At 43.6% G+C, this 18,359-nt stretch overlaps 1 pseudogene; it reads left to right on the top strand.

Moving 5' to 3' along the window:
• The first annotated feature begins 2,647 nt into the window (after positions 1 to 2,647).
• Positions 2,648 to 18,359, top strand: part of LOC129856134 (solute carrier family 2, facilitated glucose transporter member 9-like) — a 52,217-nt pseudogene continuing 36,505 nt past the window's right edge.

Genomic DNA, 18,359 nt, shown 5'->3' with positions numbered 1-18,359 from the left:
CCTCTTGCTCAGTTGTGCACCGGGGTCTCCCACTCCTCTTTCTATTCTGGTTAGGGCCAGTTTGCACTGTTCTTTGAAGGGAGTAGAACACAGTGTTCTACAAGATCTTCATTTCAATATACTGACAAGTATCAGAAGAAAGTTCTTTGTTTTGGGCCATTTTGAGCCTGTAACCAAACCCACAAACGCTGATGCTCCAGATACTCAACTAGTCTAAAGAAGGGCAGTTTTATTGCTTCTTTAATCAGAACAACAGTTTTAGCTGTGCTAACATAATTGAAAAAGGGTTTTCTAATGATCAATTAGCCTTTTAAAATGATAAACTTGGATTAGCTAACACAACGTGCCATTGGAACACAGGAGTGATGGTTGCTGATAATGGGCCTCTGTACGCATATTTAGATATTCCATAAAAAAATTGCAGTTCCCAGCTACAATAGTCATTTACAACATTAACAATGTGTACACTGTATTTCTGATCAATTATGTTATTTTAATTGATTTTTTGTGTGCTTTTCTTTCTAAAACAAGGACATTTCTAAGTGACCCCAAACTTTTGAACGGTAGTGTATATTTTTGCAACTCAGTTGGGGTCTCAAGTTCCAGTTGAGAGTTAGAATAGTAGAATACACAGGGTGCAATTTTAAAAATTGGTGTTGCATCAGCAGTTTTCATTTTGTTACTGTATGTGTTACTCACTGACAGTCACTCAATTATCCCATGTCATTAAAACATGTTTTAGATTGCTAAATTATTCAAGCCAACTATCTAAATGTGTACTAATCATGGCCGAAATACAGGCCCATGGGCCCTGACCTGAAGGGAGCCTGTCATGCCAAATAGTGTCCCACAGCCCAAAAGTGTATTTTTGACGGTGACAACCTGCTGACTACCTGCTTCTTCAGAAGACTGGAAAGAGAACACTATTTGTTTACCATATATTTGTCTTTATATAAGAACATATTGTTAAATAGGAATAAATAATTTAAGCTGTTTTTAGATTGATGTTGATCGCTACTGTACTTATCAGCCTGCCTTGTCAGCCGGCCAGCTACAGTAGCTGGCTGCCAGACAGTTTTATTTAGCTAACGTTAGCTAGCTACTGTAACTGTTATTGTAGCTTTCTTTTTGTATATAGCTTGCACCTCAATGGCATCGCTCGAGGAGAATTTATTTTATCTGTCCAACCAGGCGAAGTACTATGAAGGCACCACTGATCTCGACAAGCGGCGCAACATTCAGAGAAATTTACGATTCAGGGTAACATTAAGCAGTTAACTTCTATTAGATAACTGGACGGATTTAGCTATGTACGACCATTTTTCAACAACCATTTTCCATCTAGCTAACGTTAGTTGGTCATCTACATGTTGCTAGCTACACATATAGTTTAGTGGAGGCTGCTGAAGGGAGGATGGCTCATAATAATGTCTGGAATGGAGTAAATGGAATGCTATCGAACACGTGGTTTCCATGTGCTTGATACCATTCCAATGACTCCATTCCAGCCATTATTATGAGCCGTCCTCCCCTCAGCAGCCTCCACTGATATAGTTATATGTCTGTCATATAGAGGTATCTAGCTATACATTAATCCTGATCAATCAAATGGATAGGTGTAAGCAATTATGGTAATTCCAAATGCCCTTAACTAGGTGTCTTCGCTAGACAGACTAAGAGAGGGAGGGGGGAGAGAGAGGAAGAAAGTGAGAAAGAAAGGATGAAAGTGAGAGAGGGAGAGGGAGAGAGAGGTGGGAAGAGAGTGGAAGACAGACAGGGAGAGAGAGAAACAGAGAGAGAAATACAGCAGTGCAAATGTACTTAGACTTCAGTATTTCAGCAACTCTTCTCTTCCAACTTGTTAGGCAATCATATGTACATACAGTCGAAGGATGGCCAGCCACACAGGAGGTTGATTTTTACTAAGGAGGAGAAGGAGGCCGTGCTGACTGAGATGCATGCTGGCCATTTCGGAGTGAAGCACATGATTGCCAAAATCAACCTATGTGTAACGGATTTCCTCTTCCTCTGAAGAGGAGGAGCAGGGATTCGACCAAAATGCAGCGTGGTAGTTAGACATAATGATTTATTAAACAAGACGAAGACGAAACGAAATACACTTGATAAACTACAAAACAAATAAACAATGTAGACAGACCTGGACACAAACTTACATATAACGTGAAGAACGCATGAACAGGAAACAGACTACATACAAAACGAACGAACGAACGAACGAACGAACGAACGAACGAACGATACCGAAACCGTCCCGTGTGGCGTGACAGACACAGACACAGGAGACAACCACCCACAAACAAACAGTGTGAAAACACCTACCTTAATATGGCTCTCAATCAGAGGAAATGAAAACCACCTGCCTCTAATTGAGAGCCATATCAGGTCACCCTATACCAACATAGAAACACATAACATAGACTACACACCCAAACTCACGCCCTGACCGTCAAACACGTACAAAATAACAGAAAACCGGTCAGGAACGTGACACTATGCTTCTTCTGACGGGGAATTGCCAAGGAGGTGGACAGCTGGGCAAGTGAAATAACCCTTTGTTTATCAATCACATTCTCTGAAATTATCTGAAATTATTATGACTTCAATTAATGTCATCAGAGAGCACGCAATGTTTCAAATTGTCACTTTGTGCTTAAAGGTCAGTACCGGTCTAGCCTGCCAGAAGTTTGAGAGGGTGAAGACTGTGGCGCCAGAGTTGAAGCCCATCAAAGTTGTTTCACCCTGGCGTATGATCGGTAAGCGTCCCAATTCAAATTTTGCCCTGATAAGTTGTTTTGTAATGGTTTCTTTATTTGACCACAGCAGAGTTCAGTATTATAGAATGTGTGTATGTGCCTCAGTATCCTTACAAATATGAAAATCTGCATAATGTATGACACAGATACGGGTAAGAATAAAGTAGTCTTCTCTCTAACACTTTAAATGTTATGGGTGGACCTCATCGGACCCTTCACGAAATCCAGGAAATGGCAACAGCTGGTGTCTGACGGCGACCAATCACTTTACCAAGAATGTGGAGGCAATACCCATTAAGGTCAGTAAATGAGGAGTACGCGCTTAACTCTAAATTCCCTTCTGTAACCGATTAAAAAGGTTGCTTGGAACCAAAAATGGATTGTAGTTTTGGGTGATACCCATCAAGGACAAGACTGGCGAGGCCACCTCCAAGGCGATGATGGACATCTTCAACCCAAGTTTCACCCATGATTGACTTGGTGTTGTTGTTTATCTATTGCTATTTTTTGTATAACGCACCTTCAGATCACTGAAACCCCACCTGATGTGGTGGAAGTTGTCGAACCAGATCAGAACGCCTTCGAGAACCACCTCCAGGCACGGACTGAGGCTGTGGAGGTTTTTGACCAGGTACATATTATTGTCCAAATGTTAATTTAATTTCTGGCCCTCCAAGAGATATGTAAGAAATGTATTTGTAATATAATTGCATTTATTCCTGTTATCAATCAAGGTGAGACTGAACATGGCCCATCGACTGTCCGAGCTCCCCAGGAGGTATTCCATCCACCAGAGCCAGTTGAGTTTGTATCAGTCTTATTCTCTGTGCTCTGAGTCAGAGGGGGACCAGCTTGAGGTAGGCGATACCTTCCAAAAGTGTTGAAAAGTACATATCTCCCATTTATAACACTGCACTAGTCCATCAAATTTTCTCACAGTAAAGTGTAACCTGTGTGTTTACGTCTCGGTCTCCTACCCTGTTATCTTTAACTCTGCTCCTGTTCCCCAGGACCTAGGGGGTTCTGCCCAACACCCAGACGTGGATCCACCTGATGTCCTCCATTACCAACAACCCTCCAACTTTTCATTACATCATCTACAGCTACTGTTGTTGTCATTATCTGCTAAGAACGTTTTCATTCTCTATCACACTGGGCACATACTATGTGAGATACACAGATTAACTAGCACTGCAAATACGCAGAACAAAGAGAGTAACAGTGCCTGGACTTTGCCTCATCAAGTCCCCCTTCCGAGACTGGCTGCCTGTTGAGAACAAGTGACAGGCAGAACCTCCCACCCACACAGCAACCACCTCCTCAAAATTACACACCAGAATTCAGTATTTTAGTGTACAATTATTTGGTGTGAAAATAAGTTAATGATACAAGTGTACCAAAACATATCATCAAAAATTGACAGGTTGGTTTTCACAGCTGTTTGACAGGGTGTTCATTATTGTACGTTTTAAGGTGTCCTTTGATGGTATTTATTTGTTCCACATTATTCCTTGTTGTATCCTAGGACCTACAATATATACATATATATTCAACCACAAGGGTGTACTAATGAGCTATGCAAGATAGAAAAAAATGAATCATAACAGAGGACTACTGAAATTATATTATTTCAGTGTAGATAAGGGAAGAGCCCCCATGATTTTGTTACTCATTCTCACTCAAATATCATATTAAAATGGTATAAAAAGTAATGGCAAAATCTGTAGAATTGCAGGATATTAGCTTTAAAAGTACAAATATTTCTTCCCACCCCATGGCAAAATGTGTGGAATTGCAGAACATTTGCTGTAAAACTGCAGAAAACAATTGTTCTGCAAAGCGAACTTATTTGTTTATCTTTTGTTAATAAAATAATTTTTCTGTAAACAGATCCCTCTGTATGTAGACAATTATACTTTTTTATCCTGGTGCTGAGTTCACGTTAGCTCATGTGTAGAGGCTAATTGTATAGGCTATGTGTTTGTAGATCGACTGAGGTGAATGAAGCTACAGCAACCAATGTGACCGTGGCTGGGGTTGTATTTGCTTGTTTTTGCTCTTCTCCAAATAACATTTTAGAATTGTTTTATTATATAGAAATGCAGAAAATGAGCTTCAACTTTCTTTAAAAAAAAGTACATGCAGGGCCGTAGCTATGTATAAGGACACCAATGTTGGAACCTCTGAAATGTCTTCATATTTGAACCACCCCTCCCACACACTCAGACAGCTGGCTACAGACTACCCTCGGACTCTGACAGCAGCCCTGAGAGAGAGAGAGAGAGAGAGAGAGAGAGAGAGAGAGAGAGAGAGAGAGAGAGAGAGAGAGAGAGAGAGAGAGAGAGAGAGAGAGAGAGAGAGAGAGAGAGAGAGAGAGAGAGGAGAGAGAGAGAGAGAGAAGAGAAGAGAGAGAGAGAGAGAGAGAGAGAGAGAGAGAGAGAGAGAGAGAGAGAGAGAGAGAGAGAGAGAGAGGAGAGAGAGAGAGAGAGAGAGAAGAGAGAGAGAGGAGAGAGAGAGAGAGAGAGAGAGAGAGAGAGAGAGAGAGAGAGAGAGAGAGAGAGAGAGAGAGAGAGAGAGAGAGAGAGAGAGAGAGAGAGAGAGAGATAGGGATTACAGGGTTGAGGGTGGGTCAGTGCTTAGATGTGAGGGACCTGAAAGGGAAGGATAAGAGCCCAGATAGATGTGTTCACCTGTGAGTTGCTAAAAGTAGAAAGCAGGACAGGTGCACCTTGAGGAACACAAGGGGAAAGTGCTTCTTATGATGGATGGCAGCTGTCAAGTTGTGTGTGTGTGTGTGTATGTGTGTGTCATCTCTGTAAGCTTTTCTGTCACACACAGGTGTGAGCTGAAGAAGAGGGGGTTGGTTATGGGGCGGCTGAGTCTAGAGTACGGGTTCTCATGTTGAGAGTTCAAACCTGACTGCCTCGCTGAAAACACACTCAGATCTTCTCCAGTCATTATGTTCCCTCTCTCTCTCGAGCCAATAAGAGCCCAGAAGGAAGATCAAGTCATATGTTAGGCCACGCTCCAACAGAAAGACCCTCCCACCACAGTGTGGAAGCTGTGACTAATGTGATATATTCATTACAGATGAGTGATGACAACAATGTGATGTACTCATTAATAGTGAGTGATGTCACTAATGTGATATACTCAGTGAGTGATTTCCCCTTTCTCGTCCCCAGCTGTTTGGTTCAGTGTCTTACGCTCCACTGAACAGTGCGATCTCTAACTATGGGCGAAACCACAAAGGGTTAATGATAATGAAATCAAGTCAACGTCTGATTGTACCATGGTGTGAGTCAGTTGATTCAACTCTGAGGACACAGCAAAGCTCTGACTGACACTTGGCAACAACCGGTGTTAAGATGTGTGATGCCAGGTTACAATTAGAGAGAGGAGAGAGTGTTAATGGAGGGAGAGACAACGATGAGAGAGAGAGAGAGGTGGGAGTGAGACCATCAATGTGCAGAGAAAGAGAAAAGGAGCGAGGGAATAAATTGACAACATCTGTGTGGAGAGAAAGACATGAGAGAGAGTAAAGTGTCAGATGAGAAAGAAAGAGTAAAAGACTGTGAATAAGAGACAGAGGGGAAGATGTGTGGCTCGCTGGTAAGACACACACACAGCAGATGTTGCTGCCACTCATCTTTAAATATAAGCCACTTTATTGAATAGTAAAATTACCATAACATTCTCTCACAACTATCTGCATAGTTCTACTGTGTCTATTCTCTTACAATATACTTGCTTTATTGGTCTATTTGCACAGATATTATATATTTTTTTGCTGTCACAGTACCCATGACACACAACACACAAACATTACAGGCTGGGAGCAGTTAGGGGTAAACAGATATTAAAGCCAGTAACCCTCAGGTTGTCAGCTCACTCCCAACAAATTTCCACCCAGTCGGATTTGGGGATTGAAACCGCCAACCCTCTGGTTACCAGCCCACCTCTGTAACCTTGAGGCTACCGCCAACCCTCTGGTTACCAGCCCACCTCTGTAACCTTGAGGCTACCGCCAACCCTCTGGTTACCAGCCCACCTCTGTAACCTTGAGGCTACCGCCAACCCTCTTCACTCTTATCCTATTCTCTCCTCTTCTTTCCTCTCTGTCCTTACTTATTTTCTTTCTTCTCCTCTGTTCATGTCTTTCTCTTCCCCGTCTTTCATCTATTTGCTTACCTCGTCTTTTCTGTTAATTCCTTCTCTTCGCCACTTTTCTCCCTCTCCGTTGTGGGAGGTTGATTCACACCTGTGTCACACCTGTGAGGGTAAATGTTGGGTTAGAATTCCTCTCTCCATATTTCAGCTAACGTAATCATGAATGTCATTGTTGTTTACCCTGTTGTGATCAATATGGTGTCAAGTCCAAGGCTGCATAGTTAACTACCCGTTCTTAGGCAAAGACATAACAAAAAAAAACATTAAAATATATATATTTTTTAAATTAAGTCTGAGAACATTTTTCCAAAATATGGTGGTTGTTGAGTAATATTTTTTAAATTAATGTTGGAGCACTTTTGTAATGTGCCATTTATCAACGAGAGGAGCTCTAGAAGAAAATCAATGTTCAATTTAAGGGAAGGGGTTTAGCAGCATACAGACCAAAAAATACCTCTTTAATCCAAACAGACTCAAATGATCACTGCTGTCTGACAGGAATATCAGCCGATAAGGCTCTGATTAGCTCATTCAATAATCTAATAATATCATGAACAAAAATATGAAAGCAACATATAAAATGTTGGTCCCATGTTTCATGAGCTGAAATAAAAAAAAAATTTTTTTTTTTTAATTTCTCTCTATTTTGTGCACATATTTGTTTACATCCCTGTTAGTGACCATTTTTCCTTTGCCAAGATAAGATTTTTATTTTGCCGTCCAACTGACAGATGTGTCATATCAAGAAGCTGATTAAACAGCATGATCATTACACAGGTGCACCTTGTGCTGGGGACACAATGTCACACATTTCACAAGTTTTGAGGGAGTGTGCAATTGGCATGCTGACTGGAGGAATGTCCACCAGAGCTGTTGCCAGAGAATTGAATGTTCATTTCTCTACCAACGTCGTTTTAGAGAATTTGGTAGTGCGTCCAACCGGCCTCACAACCACAGAGCATGTGTAATCAAGCCAGCCCAGGACCTCCACATCTGGCTTCTTTATCCACGGGATCTTCTGAGACCAGCCCCCCAGACAGCTGATGAAACTGTAGGTTCGTCATCACCAGGGTCTTGACATGACTGCAGTTCGGCATTGAAACCGACTTCAGTGGGAAAATTCTCACCTTCAATGGCCATTGGCATGCTGGAGAAGTGTGCTCTTCATGGATGAATTCCACTTTCAACTGTACCGGGCAGATGGCAGACAACGTGTATGGCGTCATGTGGGTGAGGGGTTTACTGATGTCAAATTTGTGAACAGAGTGCCTCATGGTGTAGGTGTGGTTGTGGTATGAGCCGGCATAAGCTACAGACAATGAAGACAATTGCATTATATTGATGGAAATTAGAATGAACAGAGATATCGCGATGAGATCCTGAGGCCCATTGTCATGCTATTCATCCGATGCCATCACCTCATGTTTCAGCATGATAATGCACAGCCCCATGTCGCAAGGATTTGTACCCAATTCCTGGTAGCTGGTTCTGACCTAGTTCTTCCATGGCCTGCATACTCACCAGACATGTCATCCATTGAGCATGTTTGGGATGCTCTGGATAGACGTGTACAACAGCATTTTCAAGTTCCCGCCAATATCCAGCAACTTCGCACAGCCATTGAAGAGGAGTGGGACAACATCCCATAGGCCACAATCAAAAGCCTGATCAACTCTATGTGAAGGAGATGTGTCTCGCTGTATGAGGCAAATGGTGGTCACGCTGGTTTCTGGTACACGCTCCTACTTTTTTTTTTTAAGTATCTGTGACCAACAGATGCATATCTGTGTTCCGTCACGTGAAATCCATAGATTAGGGCCTAATTTATTTATTTAAATTGACTGACTCCCTTACACAAACTGTAACTCCGTAAAATCGTTGCATTGATATTTTTGTTCAGTGTTATTTTATCCAAAGTGCCTTCCAGTCATGCGTGCATACATTTCACATACGGGTGGTCGCGGGAAACAAACCCACTACCCTGGCATTACAAGGGCCATGCTCTACCGACTCTACCAAAGGACCACTATCCTATCACACCAGCCCGGTGGAATAGACAAACATAATATTTGTGTCACATGTGTCACACGTGTGTGTGTATGTGACAACAGCATCAACCAAACGTATCTTATTTTGGAGATGGAGTAGCACTCAGATGAAGGAGTCTATGGAACCCTAAATTGGCCATTTTGCACTGGGTGTGTCCTCTTGCATTAGGTCTATGCAACTAGGTTAGTTCTGGCTGAATGAGTGTGAATGTGTGGGGTGAGGGCTGGGCGGGGACAATGTGACCCCACATGTCTGTCACACTGACAGCTTCATTAAGGGAAAAGCCCATGAATACAATATCCCACCAATCAGAATGTGACTTATTTATTGATCTATTTACCCTTATCTGACGACGAAAGCATTTCAGTCGAAATGCAGGTTTTATAGAATGGCCATTTCACACTCACAGAACTTTAAATTCAATTTACATTACAAAGGTTTGAGCCCAATCCACATACAATGATGCTGCAGTGAAACTATAGGACCTTTTTCATCTTAATGGGACTGACTATTTCACTCTCTAGCCAAGGTGTAGTGTATCACCCAGGGTTTAAATGTCACATCTCTCTCCCATTGATCCAGTGTTCGACTCCTCTCGTCAGATCAATGAAAAGAAAAGAAGATAAAATCTGAAGCTAAAAGAGACTTGGAGTGTCGTAACCTTCTAGCACAGTCTGATTGGACTAAAAAGGTCAACGTTCAATGTCACTTTAATCATTCCAGTGGCCTATCAAAGATGAAGCGGTTGTTCGTTGTTGAGACACGTACGCACGCACACACCCACACGCACACACACACACATAACACTACCGACCTAATACATCACTTTCAGACAACACAGTATAAAATCAATGGGTATAGTGATTTGGAAGGCTTTTGTTCCTACTACAAACAGCACAAACTTAATTGACTGTAGAGTACAGAAAAAGTGATTTAAATCAATTGTATTCCTGAATATGGTATGTTTCACACACACTGCACTGGGTTGTGTGTGGTCTAGTGTGTGTGAGGTGTTAATGGTCCTTTTGAGGCTGACATTTCTCTTTAAATCAGCCCGACTCCCACTCAGGCTCCTCCACACTTGAACTCCTGGTAATGAATCACTTGGCCAACACAATATCCACTCCCCAGGAAGCAGAAAGGCCTTGAGCTTTACAGCAGCATCCATCTGGCCATAAGTCTCCCTGCTGCAAACACACACACACACACACACAGTGTCTCCCTGAGCCACTTACCGTACAGTGGAGAACAAATGGGTTTCGCAAACCTGACATAAGGGGGACGGTAGCTCTTTATCCCTCCTGTCTGTCTCTCTCTCTCTCTCTCTCTCTCTCTCTCTCTCTCTCTCTCTCTCTCTCTCTCTCTCTCTCTCTCTCTCTCTCTCTCTCTCTCTCTCTCTCTCTCTCTCTCTCTCTCAGAATGATATATAGAACGTGTGGGAGGTTATGGGGGACAGAGAGTGTATAAAGGATTAGATCGGGGAGGAGGGAGATAGAGAGTGAGGGTTGGTAAGATAGGGAGCAAGAGAGAGCAAGAGAGTGAGGGATGGAGAGTAGGAGAATGAGGGAGCAGCTAATGTAATCAGTAGTGTGGGAAATAGGTCTGAATAAAATGGCACAGCTGACGTTTATATAAGAGGATATTGATGACATAAGCCCCAGACAGCAGCCGCCCCCCTGATAAAGCAGCTCATTTAGCCAGTACATCATTCTACCCCTGCAGTCACACACACTCAGGCGCAAACACACACATACACACAAGTGTGCACACAAAGAGAGATGCATGCACGCACGTGCACACACACACACACACCTACGCAAGCGAACAGAAAGGGTCCATCAGCCAGACAGACAGGGGATAAACAGTCTCTATAAGCTCAGCCTCCATCAGACACACAGACAGACTCACAGACAGACTCACAGGCAGGCAGGCAGGCAGGCAGGCAGGCAGGCAGACAGGCAGGCAGACAGACAGACAGACAGACAGACAGACAGACAGACCCTCACTGTTTAAATCAACATTGTTTCAACGTAACTGGTCAACGTATTGGGGAGTGGAATCAATGTGGGAAATACATTGGATTTGAAAAAGGTCACCAATCAGTACTGTTTTCTTCTCATTTCAACCAGCATTGTAAACATTGAAATTAGGGTAAAACTTCAACATAAATACATTGACTTAACCTTACTAACAAGTTGTTACATCAATCTAATTTCAACATAATCATCAGAACTATGATTAATTATAAATACGTTGAAACTGTATTAAAAATCCACATAGAAATGTTGAAAATCTTTCTCACCCTAATGTACAGTGCCTTTGGAAAGCATTAATCTACATCATCGAGGGATTCTACAGTGTGGTAGAATCCCTCGATCATGTATTTTTATTAGGATCCCCATTAGCTAACGCCATAATGCTAGCTAATCTTCCTGTGGTCCAACACCAATTAACAAGACATTACAAACAACCACAAATCAAGACTTCACAAACATTCAGCAAGTATACAATACAGACAATTAAAATACCTGACAGGAAACACATTTAACATTCAGTTGATGTTTCTATTTCCTGTCCAGTCATATGGTCTATCGCGTTAGATGTTCTTTTATTTTTTTCTTGAAGGTGGATTTCTTTTTTGCCTGAGAAATATGGATTGGTTAAGAGTTCCATTCAGCTATGGCTCTATATAAAACTGTAGATTTTTTCCAATAGTTTACTTAACACAGGCAGCAAGTTTATAGGACGATTATTAGGACCAGTGAATGCATATTTTCTATCCTTAGGTAGTGGAATAACCTTTAACTCGTTCCAGACTTCTGGGCACACCCCGTACATCAAGCACTTATTCAAAATATGAGAGAATGGGGTAGATATTTGGTTAGCTGTAACTCTAAGCAATTTGGCGTTAAGATGATCTGTACCAGGTGACGTGTCATCAGAAAGAGACAACTGCATCCTTTTACCTCATCCCTTTCTACTTGGTGAAATTCCAACATGCATTGCCTCTCCTTCATGACACAGTCTTTTATAAGGGTATATGACATGGAACCATCAGTTGGAATCATAGCATTCCTCAACTTGTACACTTTGTCTTTAAAATATTAATTAAAGTAATTTGGATGTTCTGTGGTTTTGTAATAAGTATACCCTGCGATTCAACAAAAGAGGCGTACATGTTCGAATTCCTACCCATAATAGTGTTCAACGTTCTCCACAGTTTTTCCCATCACCCTTTACTTCATAAATGTTCTGCTGACAGGCGCCCTTCTTATTTCCTTTGTTTAGCTTGGTCACAAGATTTCTTCATTTACATTATCTTTGCTTATCAAACAGAGTGACAGATTTATCTTCTACTTTTTTGGCATCATAACGCTGAATCGTTAAATTTCTCAGCTCATTATCAATCCATGGGGCACCGTTTGACCTCACAGTGAATTTTCTTAAAGGGCCATGCTTATCAGCTATACTCATAAACAAACTTAGTGACATTTCAGGATCATCCTTACTACACACTTCTAACCATTGCACATTCTTAATCTCATCCACAAATGAGTCCTGATTGAACCCTCTGTGGGACCGGCGGTAGATTACTTTAGGGCCAGCCTTTGGTATTTTAGTTTTCCTAGTGAGAGCAACCAAGTTATGATCACTGCAACCTCGTGCCTCTGATACAGCTTTAGAACAATGTTCAAGCATGTTAGTAAAAATGTGATTGATACAAGTTGACGTGATACCGGACCTATTAGGGAACGTTCTGGTAGATGATGTCATAACTTGGGTCAGGTTACATAGATTGGCAACAGAAATACGTTTCTTTGTCATTAGACAGTTGGTGTTCAAAAAGTCTATATTCATATCTCCCCAAAAATACATTTCCCTATTTTCATTATATACCTTATCCAACATTTCACAAATTACATCAAGATGTTTCACATCAGCACTAGGTGGCCTATAGCAGCAACCAACTAGTTTAGGTTTCAAATGTGGTCAATGCACCTGTACCCATAGCGCCTCTAATTCATTCAACATGAAGACCTTATGTTGTTTTGCTGGAATATAACTCTGGATGTAAACTGAAACTCCCGTATCGATTTCTGTCCCACCTGAACAAGTTGTATCCATGTATAAAGATCTCAGCATCCTCAAAAGAAGAGTCCAAGTGAGTCTCTGATATTGCCAATACATTAATATTGTTTGACTGCACTGGACAGCATACTTCATGACATTTTGATCCTTAAACTGACTATATTCAAGTGAGCAGTTAACAGACCTTTCTTTGCTAGATTTACAGTATTTATATGTCCAAACATGAATCAGCAGTTGGAATCTGAGAGAGAGATGAGTTGAGTTGAGCTAACGTAGGCTAATGCAATTAGCATGAGGTTGTAAGTAACAAGAACATTTCCCAGGACATAGACATATCTGATGTTGTCAGAAAGCTTAAATTCTTGTTAATCTAACTGCACTGTCCAATTTACAGTAGCTATTACAGTGATATAATACCATGCTATTGTTTGAGGAGAGTGCACATTTTTGAACTTGAAAAGTTATTAATAAACCAACTAGGCACATTTGGGCAGTCTTGAAACAAAACTTTGAACAGAAATGCAATGGTTCCTTGGATCAGTCTAAATATTTGCACATACACTGCTGGCATCTAGTGACCAAAATCTAAATTGCAACTGGGCTGGAATAATACATTATGTCCTTTCTCTTGCATTTCAAAAAATACAAAAAAACTGTTGTTTTTTTCATTACATTATCTTTTACCAGATCTAATGTGTTATATTCTACTACATTCCTGTCACATTTCCACAAACTTCAAAGTGTTTGCTTTCAAATGGTAATGACTTCTCCAAAAGCTAATTGGAGTCAGGAGTCAGCTAACCTTGAATCCAATCAATGTGACGAGATTACCCTGCCCTATAAAAACACTCACACAACTTGAGTTTGCTATTCACAAGAAGCATTGCCTGATGTGAACCATGCCTTGAAGAAAAAAGATCTCAAAATACCTAAGATTAAGATTTGTTGACTTGCATAAAGCAGGAAATGGTTACAAAGTATCTCTAAAAGCCTTGATGTTCATCAGTCAAATTGACAAATTGTGGACTGTTGCTACTCTCCCTAGGAGTAGCCTTCCTGCAAAGATAACTGCAAGAGCACAGTGCAGAATGCTCAATGAAGTTAAAAAGAATCCTAGAATATCAGCTAAAGACGTCCTCAAGGGAGGACACTACGGAAGAAGCCGTGGCTGTCCAAAAAAAAACATTGCTGCACGTCTGAGGTTCGCAAAAGTGCACCTGGATGTTCCACAGTGCTGCAGGCAAAATATTTGGTGGACAGATGAAACTAAAGTTGAGTTGTTTGGAATGAACACACAACACTATGTGTGGAGAAAAGAAGGCACAGAGCAACAACATTAAAACCTCATCCCCAGTGTAAAGTATCGTGGAGGGAGCATAATGGTTTGGGGCTGCCTCAGGGCCTGGACAGCTTGCTATCATCGACGGGAAAATAAAGTCCCAAGTTTATTAAGACATTTTGCAGGGGAATGTAAGGCTATCTGTGCGCCATTTGAAGCTCAACAGAAGTTGGGTGATGCAACAGGACAACGACAAAAAACACAGAAGTAAATCAACAACAGAATGGCTTCAACAGAAGAAAATACGCCTTCTGGAGTGGCCCAGTCAGAGTCCTGACCTCAACCCGATTGAGATGCTGTGGCATGACCTCAAAAGAGCGGTTCACACCAGACATCCTAAGAATATTGCTGAACGGATAGTTTTGCAAAGAGGAATGGTCCAAAATTCCTCCTGACCGTTGTGCAGGTCTGATCCGCAACTACAGAAAATGTTGGGTTGAGGTTATTGCTGCCAAAGGAGGGTCAACCAGTTATTAAATCCAAGGGTTCACATACTTTTCCCACCCTGCACTGTGAATGATTACACAGTCTGTTCAATAAAGACTTGAAAATGTATAATTGTTTGTGTGTTATTAGTTTAAGCAGACTGTGTTTGTCTATTGTTGTGACTTAGATGAAGATCAGATCACATTTTATGACAAATCTATGCAGAAATCCAGGTAATTCCAAATTCTTCACATACTTTTTCTTGCCACACTGTATTACCACCTATGGCTGCAAATAGGCTTATTATGCTTACTTAATAATAATGCACTAAAACACAGATTGGGTACATCATTGCGCACATATTGTCACACATCACGAAACACATTGAGGCAAAAATTACAGACAGTAGCCTAGTCACAATATTGATTTCAATATGATTGAAATAGCTTATTGTAACAGTCCTGACCTATTTATGTTAGTTTTATGTGTTTTTGGTCAGGGCATGTGTTTTGGGTGGGCAGTCTATGTTATCTGTTTCTATGTTGGTTTCGGTTTGCCTGGTATGGCTCTTGATTAGAGGCAGGTGGTTTGCATTTTCCTCTAATCAAGAGTCATATTTAGGTAGGGCATTCTCACTGTCTGTTTGTGGGTGATTGTCTCCTGTGATGTCTTCGTGTCGTTATCGATGTATATTCACAAACGGGACTGTTTGGCTGTTCGTTTTGTTTCGATGTCGTCTGTTGCCTGTTCGTGAGTTTACGTTTCAGTTATGTAAGTTTATGTTCAGGTTTTCGTTCTACGTCGTTTTGTTATTTTGTAGTTGGAAAGTGTTTTGTTTAGTTTTCGTGTTGCCATCTGCATCGTTGTAATTTATAATAAAGATGGCATATTTCCCAGACTCCGCATTTTGGTCAGAAGATCCTTCTCTCCTCACCTCATCTGAGGATGAGGAAAGCGACAGCTATTACAGAATCACCCACCAAAATACAGAGACCAAGCGGTATGGGAATGCTCGACGGAGCAACAAGGACTTTTGGACTTGGGAGGAGATCCTGTCTGGTAGAGGACCCTGGGCGCAAACTGGAGAATATCGCTGCTCTCGTGAGAAGAGTGAGGCAGCCACAGCCCAGGAGCGCTGGTATGAGGAGGCAGCTAGGAGACGTGGATGGAAGCCGGAGAATCAAGCTCGTAACCGGAATTATGAGGGGACTCGTCTTGCACGGAAGCCCGAAAAGCCCGTGAGTAACTCCCAAAAATTTCTTGGGGGGGGGCTAAAGGGTAGTGGGCCAAGGGCAGGTAGGAGACCTGCGCCCACTTCCCAGGCTTACCGTGGAGAGCGGGAGTACGGGCAGGCGCCGTGTTACGCAGTAGAGCGCACGGTGTCTCCTGTACGAGTGCATAGCCCGGTGCGGGTTATTCCACCTCCCCGCACTGGGAGGGCTAGATTGGGTATTGAGCCAGGTGTCATGAGGCCGGCTCAACGCGTCTGGTCTCCAGTGCGTCTCCTCGGGCCGGCATACATGGCACCTGCCTTACGCATGGTTTCCCCGGTTCGCCTACATAGCCCGGTGCGGGTTATTCCACCTCCCCGCACTGGTCGGGCAACCGGGAGCATTCAACCAGGTAAGGTCGGGCAGGCTCAATGCTCAAGAGAGCCAGTACGCCTCCACGGTCCGGTATTTCCGGCACCACCTCCCCGCCCCAGCCTAGTACCTACAGTGTCTACACTACGCACTAGGCTACCAGTGCGTATCCTGAGCCCTGTTCCTCCTCCACGCACTCTCCCTGTAGTGCGTGTATCTAGCCCGGTGCCTCCAGTTCCGGGTCCACGCACTAAGCTACCTGTGCGTCTCCAGAGCCCTGAACCCACTGTATCTTCTCCCCCTACTAATCCTGATGTGCTTGTCCTCAGCCCGGCGTCACCAGTGCCGGTACCACGCATCAGGGATAGAGTAGGCTTTGAGAATACAGTGTGCCCTGTCCCTGCTCCCCGCACTAGTAGGAAGGTGCTTGTCATTAGCACGGTGCCTCCAGTTCCGGCACCACGCACCAGGTCTACAGTGCGCCATATCCGGCCAGAGCCATCCGTCTCCCCAGCGCCATCTGAGCCATCCGTCTCCCCAGCGCCATCTGAGCCATCCGTCTCCCCAGCGCCATCTGAGCCATCCGTCTCCCCAGCGCCATCTGAGCCATCCGTCTGCCAGGAGCCTGCAAAGCCGCCCGTCTGCCATGAGCCTGCAAAGCCGCCCGTCTGCCATGAGCCTACAGAGCCGTCAGCCAGACAGGAGCCGCTAGAGCCATCAGCCAGACAGGAGCCGCTAGAGCCGTCAGCCAGACAGGATCTGCCAGAGCCGCCAACCAGACAGGATCTGCCAGAGCCGCCAACCAGACAGGATCTGCCAGAGCCGCCAACCAGACAGGATCTGCCAGAGCCGCCAACCAGACAGGATCTGCCAGAGCCGCCAGAGAGCCATGAGCAGCCAGAGCCGTCAGAGAGCCATGAGCAGCCAGAGCCGTCAGCGAGCCATGAGCAGCCAGGGCCGTCAGAGCGCCATGAGCAGCCAGAGCCGTCAGAGCGCCATGAGCGTCGAGAGCCGTCAGAGCGCCATGAGCGTCGAGAGCCGTCAGCCTGCCATGAGCGTCGAGAGCCGTCAGCCTGCCATGAGCGTCGAGAGCCGTCAGCCTGCCATGAGCGTCGAGAGCCGTCAGCCTGCCATGAGCGTCGAGAGCCGTCAGCCTGCCATGAGCATCGAGAGCCGTCAGCCAGCCATGAGCATCGAGAGTCGTCAGTCAGCCATGAGCTGCCCTTCAGCCTGAAAAGGCTAGATACCCAGAACTGCCCATCAGTCCAGAGCTGTCTCTCTGTCCGGAGCTGCCTTTCAGTCCGGAGTTGCCCCTCTATCCTAATCTCCCTCTCTATCTTCATCTATCTCTATATTCTTATCTATCCCTCTATCTTGATTTATCTCTCTGTCCCGGTGTTATCCTTATTAAATATATTATTAAGAGAATTGTGTGGGGGAAAAAAGAGGGTGGACATTCTTGAAGGGAGGGGGCTAGGATGGATTATGGTGGGGTGGGAACCGCGCCCGGAGCCTGAACCACCACCGTGGTCAACTGCCCACCCGGACCCTCCCCTGGACTTTGTGCTGGTGCGCCCGGCGTTCGCACCTTGGGGGGGGGGGTACTGTAACAGTCCTGACCTATTTATGTTAGTTTTTATGTGTTTTTGGTCAGGGCATGTGTTTTGGGTGGGCAGTCTATGTTATCTGTTTCTATGTTGGTTTCGGTTTGCCTGGTATGGCTCTTGATTAGAGGCAGGTGGTTTGCATTTTCCTCTAATCAAGAGTCATATTTAGGTAGGGCATTCTCACTGTTTGTTTGTGGGTGATTGTCTCCTGTGATGTCTTCGTTTATGTTCGATGTATTCACTTTTGGAGCTGTTTGGCTGTTCGTATGTTTCGATGTCCGTTCCTGTTCGTGAGTTTACGTTTGTCTATGTAAGTTTATGT

The sequence above is a fragment of the Salvelinus fontinalis genome, chromosome 1 (genome assembly GCF_029448725.1).
Source record: "Salvelinus fontinalis isolate EN_2023a chromosome 1, ASM2944872v1, whole genome shotgun sequence".
Classification (NCBI taxonomy): domain Eukaryota; kingdom Metazoa; phylum Chordata; class Actinopteri; order Salmoniformes; family Salmonidae; genus Salvelinus; species Salvelinus fontinalis.
The sequence above is the reverse complement of the archived record's forward strand: the minus strand, read 5'-3'. Positions and strand labels throughout refer to the sequence as shown.